Source organism: Sphaerodactylus townsendi, linkage group LG04 (assembly GCF_021028975.2).
Source record: "Sphaerodactylus townsendi isolate TG3544 linkage group LG04, MPM_Stown_v2.3, whole genome shotgun sequence".
Taxonomy (NCBI): domain Eukaryota; kingdom Metazoa; phylum Chordata; class Lepidosauria; order Squamata; family Sphaerodactylidae; genus Sphaerodactylus; species Sphaerodactylus townsendi.
The window spans coordinates 4,421,609-4,436,520 of NC_059428.1; the positions used below are offsets into that span (position 1 = coordinate 4,421,609).

The following is a 14,912-nucleotide window of genomic DNA, read 5'->3' on the forward strand; positions in this document are numbered from 1 at the left end:
CGCGTTAACTCTTTCCTGCCCGCTCTGCAGGGAAGGCAACGCGGGCGTTCCACAAAGGAGTCCGGGGCTTGGGTTCAAATGGAGCGCGGGAGGCACCCCTTCCCCCCCCCCCCCCACAAGTGATGCAAGGGCTAAGGCGAAGAAGAGCTCCCGTTTCGGTGGGTGGGTGGGGGGAATGGGTGCCCGTCGTCACCCTTGATGCCTGCCTGGCTGCGTGGCTGGGCGGGTCCTCCTCTGGGTCCGCCTTCCCCGCTCGGGCTCTCTCGGCTGGGCGGCTGCGGCAGGAGGGAGCCCGGCCTTGGGGCTGCCCCAGCAAGGGCGGCGAGGAGCACCGGAGGCTCCAGCCGGACGCGGCTCGCGAGGAGGAGGAAGAAGAGGAGGAGGAGGAAGGCCGGGAGGAGCGCTCCGACGACCCCCCCCCCCGGAGCAGCCGGGATTCTCCGCGGGGTAAGCGGGTCGCGCTGGGTGGGGGTGGGGGTGGGGGGTTTCGAGGTGTGGACGGGGGTTGCCAACTGACCGCGGAGGGGGAAGGCGCCTGTGCTTGGAGCCGGAGAGGCGAAGGTCGCCCCCTCCCCAAAAGGGTGGGGGGGTCTTAGAGTCTAAGGGTCGCCTGCCTACTTCTGGAGCTTGGTTGCCCCCCCCCTCCCATTTGGTGCCCCGTCCCCATCCTCTTTGCAGCCCTCGCCCTGGTCAAGGTTGCTGGGAAGCAAATTCTGCGCTCGAGACGTGCGGGTTGCCAACCCCCAGCCGAGGGCTGGAGGTCTCCCGGAATCTTCAGGCGAGCGGGGTCGGATTCCCTGGCTCCAATGGCTGCTGCTTTGGAGGGCAAACTCTCCTGCTTTATACCTCCCCGAGTCTCCCTGCCAGTGGGGCTGACCCCCAAGCAAGCATACCTGGATTAAAAGGCGTTCCTTAGGTACTTAACACCCCCCCCCCCCATTTCATAACAGTGTCAGGTCTGCGTTATCTGTCGAATAATTTCTGTTTGTTGGGGGGGGGGGGAGGCCTTCAGTCTCTTTTGACTCATGGCCGGAGATTGTATCATGTTTTAATACCGCCAGCTTGAGAGAGCCGGATTCGAATCCTGCAGCACCTTAAACAGCAAGATTTTCAGGATATGTCTCTGACCTGGTTGATCCAGGTTTGCCTGATCTCAGAAGCTAAACAGGGTCAGCTGTGGTTAGTACCTGGATGGGAGACCACCCCAAAAGCCCAGGGTAGCTACACAGATGCAGGAAATGGCAGTCATTTGTGTTGCAACAATCATTTGCGTTGCAACTGTGCCATATGTCAGCTGCAGCTTGACGGCCACTTCACCAACACACACGAGCTTCCCAGAGTCCAAATTCTCCATGCCCAGTTTCGGAGAGGTTTTTCTCTCTCTCCCAGCAACCAGGATTCCAAATCCCACCCCCCACCCCCCATGCAATTATCATTTCTCCAATCTTCAGGAATTCATCCAAGGAAGTTTTTTTTCTAGCATGCCTGGTTAGTGAGGCAGATTTCCCCAGCCAACTTTTTCCTTGCTAAAAAGCACCACCGCCCTTTGAGAGAAAAAGAGTTGGCAACATTGGGGCACGGTGTGTGTGTGTGTGGTATGGGAAATTTGTGTTTTTGAGGCATGATGTAAATATGGCAGGAGAGAATCGGCGGGGCGTCTTCCCTTGCACACTCGGGGAAGATGAGAGAAATTGGGGAGGGGGTTATGATGGGAGGGGAGGCACAGATTGAAGTTTGGCAGGTAAAAGAAAGGAGGCGGGATCTACGATTGGAGGCAGTTGGAAGGAGATAAGGATAGTTCCAGGTGGGATTTGCAAGTGTGCTGGAAATGTCTTTTTTTATTGTCCGGGCGACTCTGACGTGAACTTTTTTGAAAAAACGGGCCACGAAGGATCTGTTGCCTGTCTTGGGTTTTCCGGGATATGGGGCCATGGTCTGATAGTTTGAGCTCCTCATGTTTCACCCGCATCTATGGCTGGCATCTTTGGAGCATGCCGGGACACTTTTGGGACTCTTTAGTTTGGAGAGGAGACGTCTGAGGGGGGATATGATTGAAGTCTATAAAATTATGCATCGGGTAGAAAATGTTGACAGAGAGAAATTTTTCTCTTTCTCACAACACTAGAACCAGGGGGCATTCATTGAAAATGCTGGGGGGAAGAATTAGGACTAATAAAAGGAAACACTTCTTCACGCAACGTGTGATTGGTGTTTGGAAGATGCTGCCACAGGAGGTGGTGATGGCCACTAACCTGGACAGCTTTAAAAAGGGCTTGGACAGATTTATGGAGGAGAAGTCGATCTATGGCTACCAATCTTGATCCTCCTTGATCTCAGATTGCAAATGCCTTAGCAGACCAGGTGCTCAGGAGCAGCAGCAGCAGAAGGCCATTGCTTTCACCTCCTGCATGTGAGCTCCCAAAGGCACCTGGTGGGCCACTGCAAGTAGCAGAGTGCTGGACTAGATGGACTTTGGTCTGATCCAGCAGGCTAGTTCTTATGTTCTTATGTTATTATGACACTGTATCTTTCCGTGAGATACCTCTGAAGATGCCAGCCACAGATGTGGGCAAAATGTTTGGAGCTGTGACCGCTGGACCGTGGGCACACGATCCAGAAAACCCCCCAAATCCAGTTAATTCTGGCTGCGAAAGCATTTCATAACACAGAGGATACGTTGCTTTTCTCTCGTCTTTGGAGCACAGCAGCTAATAGGGGAACATTATTTTTCTGGATTTCCTCGGTATCAGTTTTCAAGAGTCAAATCCTAGCTGACGAAGGGAGTTTTGACTCTCGAAAGTTTATACTGGTTGGTCATTAAGGTGCTACTGGGTTCGAACCTTGCTGGGTTACTGCAGACTAACGCCTCCCCTTGGGAAACCATTTTTCTGGACCTTAACAAGAATCTGGGATTTCATAAAGATTTTTTCCCTCCATTCCTGCTTTCAGGCCCCAGAAAAACTTTCCTGTTTTGCCGCTGAATCCGCAGGGGTCACGTCAGGATAAGAGTCCGGGAGTTTAGTGATGTTTTATCGATTAGAAACCCCTCCTTGTTCACAATTGGGCAGATCTCTGGCTGTTGTGGGTTTTCCGGGGTGTGCAGCCATGATGTGGGGTCTCTAGCTCCTGGCGTTCTCCCGCATCGGTCACGCTGAGATGAGTTTCATGTCACGCTGAGATGAGTTTCTCTCCGGGGCACCGTGTGGCGATCTCCGTTTCCTCTTTGTGAGGGAGCCATTCATCCACCACCAGAGGACCACCTTTTGGGTGGGCTTGCTACCCTGTTTCCCCGAATATAAGACATCCCCTGAAAATAAGACATAGTAGAGGTTTTTGCTGAAGTGCGAAATATAAGGCATCCCCCGAAAGTAAGACGTAGCAAAGTTTTTGTTTGGAAGCATGCCCGACAAACAGAACACAGAAAAATAAGACATCCCCTGAAAGTAAGACATAGCGCATCTTTGAAAGCAAACATTAATATAAGACACTATCTTATTTTCGGGGAAACACGGTAGCTGTTGGCGTTCTGGCAAAGAGCATTGGACCTGGTGTGACCCGGCAAGGTGTTTTCTCAGGTGTGTAAGGAAATCCTTTTGCTTGGGATCCTCGTTGCTAAGGACTTCTGTTTTAACTTTCCGAGTGCCTATCTCTTTACTTCATTTGAACCCGCTTTTCTCCCCAAAGGGCCCCCGAATTGACTTATGTCATTTCCCTCTCCTCAGCTTTACCCTCACAACAACCCTGTAAGGTAGACTAGCCTGAGAGGGAGTGACTGGCCCAAAGTCACCCAGCTTCTGTGGTACGGAGGGGATACGAACCCGTGTTTCCAAGTCCCTAGTCCAACGCTCTAGCCAAAAAGCCCCACTGGCTCTCTTTTAACCCCCGGTTAAAACAGAGCCCACCGCTGGTTTTGAGAAGAAGAAGAAGAAGAGTTTGGATTTATAGCCCCCCTTTCTCTCCTGTAAGGAGACTCAAGGTGGCTTACAAGCTCCTTTCCCTTCCTCTCCCCAAAACAGACACCTTGTGAGGTAGCTGGGGATGAGAGAGTTCTAAAGAACTGTGACTAGCCCAAGGTCACCCAGCAGGAATGTAGGAGTGCGGCAACACATCTGGTTCACCAGATCAGCCTCTGCCGCTGAGGCGGATGAGTGGGGAATCAAACCCAGTTCTCCAGATCAGAATCCGCCTGCTCTTAACCACCACACCACGCTGGGTCTTGAAGGGATAACCAAATATATCTAAATCAGAAAGGGCTATATAGCCGTGGGTATGTTTTTCCCTTTGGCACCCTTTCTCCTTGTGTTCGGTGTTTTTGCATCCATTCCTGTCATTTGAACCTGCCTCTTTGGCCCTATTTTGTTCCTGGGGGCTAGTTCGCTTCTTGTACAGCCAGCCAGAGATTGGATTTCCTTTACGGAACATCTTGTTACTGGAGTCTTAGTTTTCTCGTGGTCTCCGGAGGATGCGTGCGAAAAACTGTTACCGTTGCCAGTGTTGTCAGATTGCATTTTGTGTGGAAGTGTTAATATTGTAGACGTCTGCTTCCGGCTATCTGAGTGGGTTTAAAGTGCTGTCAAACCACAGCCGACTTCTGGAGATCCCTCCTGCAGCTTTCAAGGGCAAGAAGCCGGCAGAGGTGGTTTGCCACCTGTGTCCCTTGGTGGTTTTCCATCCACATATTAACCCGGGCCAGCTCTGCTTAGCTGATGAGACTGGGCCGGTCTGGGCCATCTGGGGTGTTCTCCATCTAGGACAGGGGTCTGCAAACTGCGGCTCTCCAGGTGTTCATGGACTACAATTCCCATCCGCCCCTGCCACCAGTTGGCCATGGTGACAGGGGCTGATGGGAATTGTAGTCCACAAACAGGGGGCTGATGGGAATTGTAGTCCATGAACACCAGTTGGCCATGGTGGCAGGGACTGATGGGAATTGTAGTCCATGAACATCTGGAGAGCTGCAGGTTGCAGACCCCTGATCTAGGACATGTTTGTCCAGGCCTTCTGCTGAGATCTCAGAGTGGTAGCTGCGATTCTCCCTTCTCGGTTTCATCTGAACAAAGTGCCTGTAAGGTAGGTGCAGTGAAGAGAAGCGAGAGAAGGGTTTCAGATGACGTGGTGAGCTGAGCTCAGAATGCAAGTCTGCAAGATCCGAGTTCGAAACTACAGCACGATTTCATCTGTTTGTTAGTGCGTACCCTGACCTGGATAGCCCAGCCTAGCCTGATTTTATCAGATCTTAGAAGCTAAGTAGGGTTGACCCTAGTGGATATTTAGATGGGAGACCCCCCAAGCAGTTATGGGGGTTGCGGCATGGAGGTGGACAGTTTAGTGCTGTTAAACTGGTTTTTAAATGGTGGTGTTACTCTTGAGCGTCTGAAGTTGCTTTCTGCTGAGTCAGGCTATTGGTCAGACTATAAAGTCAGGATTGCCTTCTCTGACTGCAGTAGCTTACCGAGTTCTCCAGAAGAGATCTTTCACAGTGCCTTCCACTTCATAATGGACGTGTCAGGAATTGAACCCAAGACCTTTGGCATGTGAAGCAGATGTTCTACCACGGAGCCACGGCCCGAGCTGTGCATATTTTATTCATTTATTTATTATTTGGATTTGTAGACTCCTTTGGAGAAGGAGGGAGGAGGAGGAGGAGTTTGGATTTGTATCTTTATCTCCTGTAATGCCTGCAAGCTCCTTCCCTTCCTCTCCCCACAACCGACACCTTGTGAGGCAGGTGGGGCTAAGAGAGTTCCAAAGAACTGTGACTAGCCCAAGGTCACCTAGCAGGAATGCAGGAGTGTGGAATTGCATCTGGTTCACCAGATAAGCCTCTTCCGCTCAGGTGGAGGAGTGGGGAATCAAACCCGGTTCTCCAAATTAGAATCCAGCCGCTCTTAACCACTACACCACGCTGGCTTTCCCTTCCTCTCCCCACAACAGACCCCTTGTGAGGTAAGTGGAGCTGGGGGAGTTCTGAGAGAACTGTGACTAGCCCAAGATCACCTAGCAGACTTCATGTGGAGGAGTCGGGAAACGAATCCAGCTCACCAGATTAGAGTCCACTGCCCATGTGGAGGAGTGGGGAATCAAACCTGGTTCTCCAGAATACAGTCCACTTGCTCCTAAGAAGAAGAAGAAGAGTTTGGATTTATATCCCCCCTTTCTCTCCTATAGGAGACTCAAAGGGGCTGACAATCTCCTTGCCCTCCCCCCTCACAACAAACACCCTGTGAGGTGGGTGGGGCTGAGAGAGCTCCGAAGAACTGTGACTAGCCCAAGGTCACCCAGCTGGCGTGTGTGGTAATGCACAGGCTAATCTGAATTCCCCAGAGAAGCCTCCACAGCTCAAGCGGCAGAGCTGGGAATCAAACCTGGTTCCTTCAGACAAGAGTGTACCTGTTCTTAGCCACTACGACACTGCTGCTCCTAACCACTACATCACACTGGCTAGGAGACCTGGGTTTATTTATTCACTTTATTTGTACAGCACCTTTCTCCTTAAAGGACACCCAAAGAGACTTACACCTTTCTCTTCTCTGCCACTGTTTCTTCCCAACAAGGAGGCTCAGCTGATGAATGGCCCGAGGTCACACATCAAACTTCCGTGGCAGAGTGGGGATTCAAACCTGAGTTTTCAGGTCCTGGTCTGACACCGTAACGACCACACCATGCCAGTTCTCAGCTCTTCACTCTGCCATGAGACTCACGGGGTGAACCTGGGCCAGGTACACTCTGGTCGATTCCGCACTTGCGTTATCGACCTAAGTTCGAGCTGCGTTCGACCTAAGTGCTCCGCACAACCACTGGGATCGACGTGGTTTTGTACCAGCTTCGCCCTGTGTAACGGTCAAATTTCTGACTCCAGTTGGGAACTACTACTTTTTCAGGGAACCACGCTCGAACTCAGCTCGATTCAGCCAATCACAGCTGTGTGTTTCGGGCATGCGTACAGCTGGCCAATCAAAAAACGCCACCTTCGTCCCTCCATTCTTGTGGCAGTTTTTTTATAACGTGTGTGGGGATAGACTAGGGGTCTGCAACCTGCGGCTCTCCAGATATTCATGAACTACAATTCTCATCAGCCCCTGCCAGCATGGCCAAGTGGCCATGCTGACAGGGGCTGATGGGATTTGTAGTTCATGAACACCTGGAGAGCCGCAGGTTGCAAGAATCCCTAGGATAGACGTGGAACATGGCACAATAGAACAGTTAAGCCAATCGGAACGGAGCGGGCGAAGAGGCTGGGATTGACCCGCCCTCCGAGCTGGGATCAAGCTGGTTGCAGTGGGGAACAACAATGGCTTCGACCGAGGTCAGTACCCTTCTCAGGGAACTGGGTCGAACCTATTTTACTCGTGTGCGGAATCGCCCTCTGTCAGCTCTGAGCCTTCCTCACAGAGTGTCCGTAGTAATAGAAAGGAGGACTATGCCTGCCGCTCTGTGCTTTGGGATAAAAATATGCTAGTTCAATTGGAGGTTCTGTGCTGTTTGCTTTGGTTCTGCAAAGACTGGGGAGCTTTTGATCTGCTTCTGGCCGGGGATTGAACCGGCGACCTTTTGTACGCAGAAAACGTGGACTGCGCCACTGAGCGCTGGCCAAAGCGAACGTCTGTGAGATGAATTCTGGGGCTTCAGGGACCACGTTTTTGGGATTTCCTCCCAGGGAATAGTTCGGCTGGTCTGACAGAACGGACGCATGATTGAACATAATATGTAACCGTGGCGAAGTTAACGTCTTCTGTTTCTGAGATATGGGAACCTGCTGTAAGTTTCGTTCAACAGTGTTTCGTAAGTTTCATGAACTATTTATCTATATTTTGTGGATCAGAGAGCGTGAATTCAGAAAAGCGAGACAACCTGGGGCACAGGATCAATAGGTAGACTGCCGTGTGAACGATGCTCGTTTTGCGTACTGTACCTTTACACACTGCTATTGATTTTTAAAAATTCTGATGATTGAGTATATTCAGTTTGCAGAAGACACCCTGTGGTTTCTTGGTAACGTTTTGAGAAGGAGGAGGAGGAGGAGGAGAAGAGTTTGGAAGAAGAGTTTGGATTTATATCCCCCCTTTCTCTCCTGTGAGGAGACTCAAAGGGGCTTACAATCTCCTTGCCCTTCCCCCCCCCCCCCACAACAAACACCCTGTGAGGTAGGTGGGGCTGAGAGAGCTCCGAGAAGCTGTGACTAGCCCAAGGTCACCCAGTTGGCGTGTATGGGAGTGTACAGGCTAATCTGAATTCCCCAGATAAGCCTCCACAGCTCAGGCGGCAGAGCTGGGAATCAAACCCGGTTCCTCCAGATAAGATACACGAGCTCTTAACCTCCTACGCCACTGGATTTATACTCCACTTTTCTCTTTCACTGGCTGCCCCAAAAGTGGTTGTTTACGTTATTTACACCCCACTTTTCCTGTCAGTGCGGACCGAGAGTCACTTCCAGTTTTCTACCTTTCACGACTGCCTTGTGAGGAAGGTGAGGTTGAGCGTGTAATGGCTCCAGGGTCATCCAGTGAGCGTCCATGGCAGAATCAGGATTCGAACCCCCAAACTCTAGTCAGACGCTCAAACCACGACACCGTGCTGTACTGTTTCCTGCCCTGGTTTCCAAAGCATCTGATTCTGCCTGGGACTTATGGGGAAATACACTCAAATTCTTTGAGGAAGCTGCTGGCGTGTTTGTGCGAAGGAAAGGATGTTGAGGTTTTGGGACTAGGGTGGGGGGGGGGGAGAGGGTCTTTGGCCAAGGCTTTGCCGAACATTCCCCGAAATCACGCGCCCGCTTTTCGGTTCCCTTCCCTCTTCCCCCTGCAGCTTTCGATGATGTGCAGAAATCCTGTTTACAGAGGAAGCGGCATTGTTTCCAAAGCTCTGCGCCACCTCTGCACCGCTTTGGAGGTTTCTCGGGAGTGCGGGGCTCTCTCTCACCCTTGCGAGAAACCCTGCGGCTGGCAAAGCAACGTCTCCAGATTAATGGCGCCCCGGCAGCTTAGCCCGAGAGGGGCACTCCGGGTCAACACGAGCAATTAAGAGCTTTCCATAACAGCTTGATCGGCGGCTTGCGGGTTCAGTCGCATGCCGTGACCCCGGCTCCTGGCACATCTGCTTGGCGGAGCGCATGTGGGGGGCAGAGAGAATGTGGCGAAGATTGAACATGAGACGGTGAGAAGCCAGATCTGGCAGTCTTAGTTGCGGAAGAGATGCCGGAAGGGGAGGGCAGGGCTACCAGCTCTGGGCAGGCAAATTCCTGGAGGTTAGGTGGTAGAATCTGGGAACAGTAGGATTTGGGCCTCTGCAAATTATAATGCCATAAAGTGCGCCCTCCAAAGCGGCTAGTTTTCTTCCGGGGTCCGGAGATTGTCATCCCTAGTGGAGGGAGCCTGATACCCCACCCATAAGAACATAAGAACTAGCCTGCTGGATCAGACCAGAGTTCATCTAGTCCAGCACTCTGCTACTCGCAGTGGCCCACCAGGTGCCTTTGGGAGCTTACATGCAGGAGGTGAAAGCAATGGCCTTCTGCGGCTGCTGCTCCCAAGCACCTGGTCTGCTAAGGCATTTGCAATCTCAGATCAAAGAGGATCAAGATTGGTAGCCATAGATCAAGATTGGTAGATCAAGATTGGGAGCCATAGATCGACTTCTCCTCCATCAATCTGTCCAAGCCCCTTTGAAAGCTATCCGGGTTAGTGGCCATCACCCCCTCCTGTGGCAGCATATTCCAAACACCAATCACACGTTGCGTGAAGAAGTGTTTCCTTTTATCAGTCCTAATTCTTCCCCCCAGCATTTTCAATGGATGCCCCCTGGTTCTAGTATTGTGAGAAAGAGAGAAAAATTTCTCTCTGTCAACATTTTCTACCCCATGCATATAATTTTATAGACTTCAATCATATCCCCCCTCAGACGTCTCCTCTCCAAACTAAAGAGTCCCAAACGCTGCAGCCTCTCCTCATAAGGAAGGTGCTCCAATCCTTCAATCATCCTCGTTGCCCTTCTCTGCACTTTTTCTATCTCTTCGATATCCTTTTTGAGATGTGGCGACCAGAACTGAACACAGGACTCCCAAGTGCGGTCGCACCACGGCTTTATATAAGGGCGTGACAACGCTTTCGTTGTGAGGCCCGATGTTGCTGCACCCCTTTTTCCAAAAACGACGTTTTGTCGGGATACTTTCAAAAACGTTTCTCCGAAATTGTATTTCTACAGCTCTTGTGTAATTTCTCAAAGAAAAGGATGAGAGACTTACCTTTCTGTTTTTTAAAAAACATTTGGCATCTGAAGATTATGGGAATAGATGGCAAACGTTTTAGTCGTTCTTCCTCTCCGCCCTTTTATCCCGCCTTGTTTGTTGGCTGTATTAAGCAAGCATTATTCCTTTGTTCTCCAAAGGCCTGACCCGGCTTCATTGCATTATTCATTGCATGTATTACCTTGGGCTTTATTGCTTTTACAGCTCTGCCTTTCTCGTTGCGACTCCGGGCAGATTATAGGAAATGCCGAGTAAATAAACAAACACAACTGCAGCATCTAAGAACTCCCAAGTCAAGTGTGGCATTATGCTTCACAAAACTGGAGGGTCAAGTTCGAATCTCCACTCTGTCCCAGAAGCTTGCTGAGGGTAACCTAGAAACAGTCACTCCCTCTTAGCATAACCTACAGCACAGGGCCGTTGTGAGTATAAAGCAGCAAGTAAGGTGAAAAATGCTGTAATCCACTTCAGGGGAGACAAGTGTTGTGTGTATGTTTGTGGGTGGTTTTAGCTGTTCGAATAAATATAAAGATTAAAGATTTAGCCCTCTGATAGGGGTAGTAATGGTGGTCCCATCTGCCCAAAGGCCAGAGAGCCAGAGTGGTGTAGTGGTTAAAAGCAGGTGGATTCTAATCTGGAGAACCGGATTTGATTCCCCCACTCCTCCACCTGAGTGGCAGAGGAGCAGCAGTGGCGTAGGAGGTTAAGAGCTCGTGTATCTAATCTGGAGGAACCAGGTTTGATTCCCAGCTCTGCTGCCTGAGCTGTGGAGGCTTATCTGGGGAATTCAGATTAGTCTGTACACTCCCTCACATGCCAGCTGGGTGACCTTGGGCTAGTCACAGCTTCTCGGAGCTCTCTCAGCCCCACCTACCTCACAGGGTGTTTGTTGTGAGGGGGGAAGGGCAAGGAGATTGTAAGCCCCTTTGAGTCTCCTACAGGAGAGAAAGGGGGATATAAATCCAAACTCTTCTTCCTCTTCCTCCTCTTCCTCCTCTTCCTCCTCCTCCTCCTCCTCCTCCTCCTCTTCTTCTTCTTCTTCTTCTTCTTCTTCTTCTTCTTCTTCTTCTTCTTCTTCTTATTATTATTATTATTATTATTATTATTATTATTATTATTATTATTATTATTAGACTTTGGGCTAGTCACAGTTCTTTCAGATCTCTCTCAGCCCCACCTGCCTCACAAGGTATCTGTTGTGGGGAGAGGAAGGGAAGGGAGCTTGTAGACCACCTTGAGTCTCCTTACAGGAGAGAAAGGTGGGGTATAAATCCAAACTCCTCCTCCCTCTTCTTCGTCTTCGTCTTCTTCATATGACCTGATAAACCCTTGAAGCCCACGCCCTTTTGTTATCAGGATTGCGTTCGACCCAAGTCAGCATTTCCTGAATGTTAAATCTTTGGCGAGATAACCTGCCCCAGGTTACGAGCACAGGAAATGAAGAATACATTCACGGTCCTGATCCTATCATATTTTCTCAGAGGTCAACTCAACCGCATGTGATTGCGAGGCATAGATTGCATCCTACAGACAAGGAACAGGAAAGAAACACAGGGTGATTAACTATGTTGTTAAGTCCCAACCCCAACTTACGGGAACCCTGTAGGGTTTTTAAGGCAAGAGATGAACAGGAGTGGTTTGAAATTGCCTGGACTTCTCTGGCGGTCCAAATACAAACCAGGTTATGCAGTAGAATTGAGGTTAGAAGATGCCATTCAAGTTGAAGAAGAAAAAGAAGAAGAAGAGGAGGAGGAGAAGAAGAAGGAAAAGAAGGAGAAGAGTTTGCATTTGTACCCCGCCTTTCCCTTCCTCTCTGCACAACAGACACCTTGGCCCCTTCCACACACGCAAAATAATGCGTTTTCAAACCACTTTCACAACTGTTTGCAAGTGGATTTTGCTATTCCACACAGCTTCAAAAAGCCCTGAAAGCAGTTTGAAAGTGCATTATTCTGCAAGTGCGGAATGAGCCCTTGTGAGGTAGGTGGGGCTGAGAGAGTTCAGAGAGAACCACGACTAGCCCAAGGTCACCCAGCAGGAATGTAGGAGTGCGGAAACTCTTCTGGTTCACCAGATAAGCCTCTGCCACTCAGGTGGAGGAGTGGAGAATCAAATCTGGTTCTCCAGATTAGAATTCACCTGCTCTTAACCACTACATCAAGTTGCAGCTCGGCCTTTGTACAAATCTTTTTGTGCAAGTGTTCTTTGCTGTCTGTGGGGTTGGGAACACTCAAAAGTTTGGTGTCAGACCCCTCTCCTATCTTTGGTGTGAGAATGGTCGGGTTAATGAACTATTGCTTGATGGGTCGTGGGGGTGGCTGTCTTCCATTGTGCTACTTTTCTGGCATTTTCTTTTGAGGGCTATCGGGTTTTTAAAAACAATTGGCTAATTTATTTTCTTTTGGTGTCTGACACGATAAATCACTAACTGGTATCTCAGCAGATGATCATATCATCATTTGCCAAAACTTTCATGACCAGGATCAACTGGGTGTTGTGGGTTTTCTGGGCTGTGTGTCTGGTTGTTTTTGCTGCTAAAGTTTCACCCGCATCTTCAGAGGTACGTCATGCTAGACTGTGGTCACATAGCCCCGAAAACCCCCAACAGCCAGATTACCGTACAGGTTACGCAAAGCAAGGTCCTGGGCTGGAATTTGAAGAGGAGAAGAGGGGTCAGCCCCCACAGAGCATAGGAAACTACCGCGGACCTTATTCCTTTGTTCGGTACAGTGTGCCCCAGTCACGAAATAAAAACTAGGAATATGAGCGGAACTGAGAACTTTGCAATCCATTTAGGGATACAAGCACAACAATGCGGGCAACGTGAAGGATCTAGACCACAACTATTGCACTATACCTGCTGGCCAAACTCCAAACCAATTAAGTAACCATTAGGTGGTTTCAATGTGGAAAAGTGCTCAGTGCCGCGCCCACATAGAAGTATAACACACAAAATAGAGCAACACAAGCCCTAGGGCAGTGGTTCTCAACCTGTGGGTCACAACCTCTTTGGGGGTCGAAAGACCCTTTCACAGGGGTCATCTAAGACCGATCAGCATCCAGATAAAATTCCCATGGTACAGATATTTTATGGTTGGGGGTCACCACAACGTGAGGAACTGTATTAAAGGGTCGCGGCATGAGGAAGGTTGAGAACCACTGCCCTAGGGAGACAACCCTGTCTTCCTAAGGACTCGTCTGTGTGCATTTTCAATCAATTGCAGATTCCTTCCTTTGGCAACCCCTTTCTTCGATTTCTATTTTGACACTTTCTTGTTTTGCATTTTTCCCCCCCTGGGACTTAACAGCTTGCAGTGTGACGGTTTGTGACTCCGTTAGGGGCCCTGGAAAGAATGTGGGGGGAACAGCGTGCCTGTCGTTCTGCATCCGGTTGGGGGAGATTTTTAATTTTCCTGTATTGGGACGACTTCTGAAGCTGATCAGTTTGTTATAGGTAGAAGAGACTGTGTGAATGCTGTGATCCCTTTATTGCCCTGCGGCTCTGTGTTCCTAATATTTCTGTCCTGTACCCCCAAGAGCCACATTCTGGGGGGGATGGGGGCTTGCATTTAGGTGTTGGGGAGGGCAGAAAGCCATGTTCTGTGAGCAGAGATCCTTTCTCCTATAAAATGTGCATTGGGATCTCAGGTAGTGGTTAGCGTGTTGAACCAGGATTGGACAGACCTGAGTTGAAATTCCAAAACTGGCCCAGTTGCTCCCTTTCAGCTTAACCTACCTCACAGGGTTGTTTTGGTACCTAAAACACATTTGGTACTTTAGAAGAAGAAGAAGAAGAGTTTGGATTTATATCCCCCCTTTCTCTCCTGCAGGAGACTCAAAGGGGCTGACAATCTCCTTGCCCTTCCCCCCTCACAACAAACACCCTGTGAGGTGGGTGGGGCTGAGAGAGCTCCGAGAAGCTGTGACTAGCCCAAGGTCACCCAGCTGGCGTGTGTGGGAGTGCCCAGGCTAATCTGAATTCCCCAGATGAGCCTCCACAGCTCAGGCGGCAGAGCGGGGAATCAAACCTGGTTCCTCCAGATTAGATACACGAGCTCTTAACCTCCTACGCCACTGCTGCTCCTTAAACTTTTAAAACTTAAAAATAAATTTGTGGGTGAGATCTTTTGTCATCAGAGCAGGGTTGGGTATTTTGGTGGACTGAGTTGGACATGGGGGCAGCTGCAAATGTCCCTTTGTCGTGATTGTGATTTAGGGTTGAGCCAACTGGGGGAACCTGGCTGGTCCTACCCTTTGACCTCCCCTCTGACCTGTGGGGGTTTTGTTTGTTTTTTAAAGCCCCAATTGACTGACGCGGGCTGGAAAAGGGCAAAAGATCACACCTGCATGTTGTCTTCTAACATTCTCAGTCCCCCTTCCCACAGGAGTTAATTTAACTCAGTGACATGTAAGAACATAAGAACATAAGAACTAGCCTCCTGGATCAGACCAGAGTCCATCTAGTCCAGCTCTCTGCTACTCGCAGTGGCCCACCAGGTGCCTTTGGGAGCTCACCTGCAGGAGGTGAAAGCAATGGCCTTCTGCTGCTGCTGCTCCTGAGCACCTGGTCTGCTAAGGCATTTGCAATCTCAGATCCCAAAGGAGGACTCCAGAGATTGAGTAGCCATGGATCCCAGGGGGTAGGGGAACCTGTTTCGAGGAGAGCGCC

General features: G+C 50.1%; 1 protein-coding gene across 1 annotated transcript in view; it reads left to right on the forward strand.

The window, feature by feature from the left end:
- The first annotated feature begins 237 nt into the window (after positions 1-237).
- The window catches only part of GDPD5 (glycerophosphodiester phosphodiesterase domain containing 5), a 152,092-nt gene continuing 137,417 nt past the window's right edge, over positions 238-14,912 (forward strand). The window contains exon 1 of the mRNA XM_048493778.1: positions 238-447. The gene's annotated coding sequence lies outside the window, so the exon portion shown is untranslated. The remainder of the gene's footprint in view (positions 448-14,912) is intronic.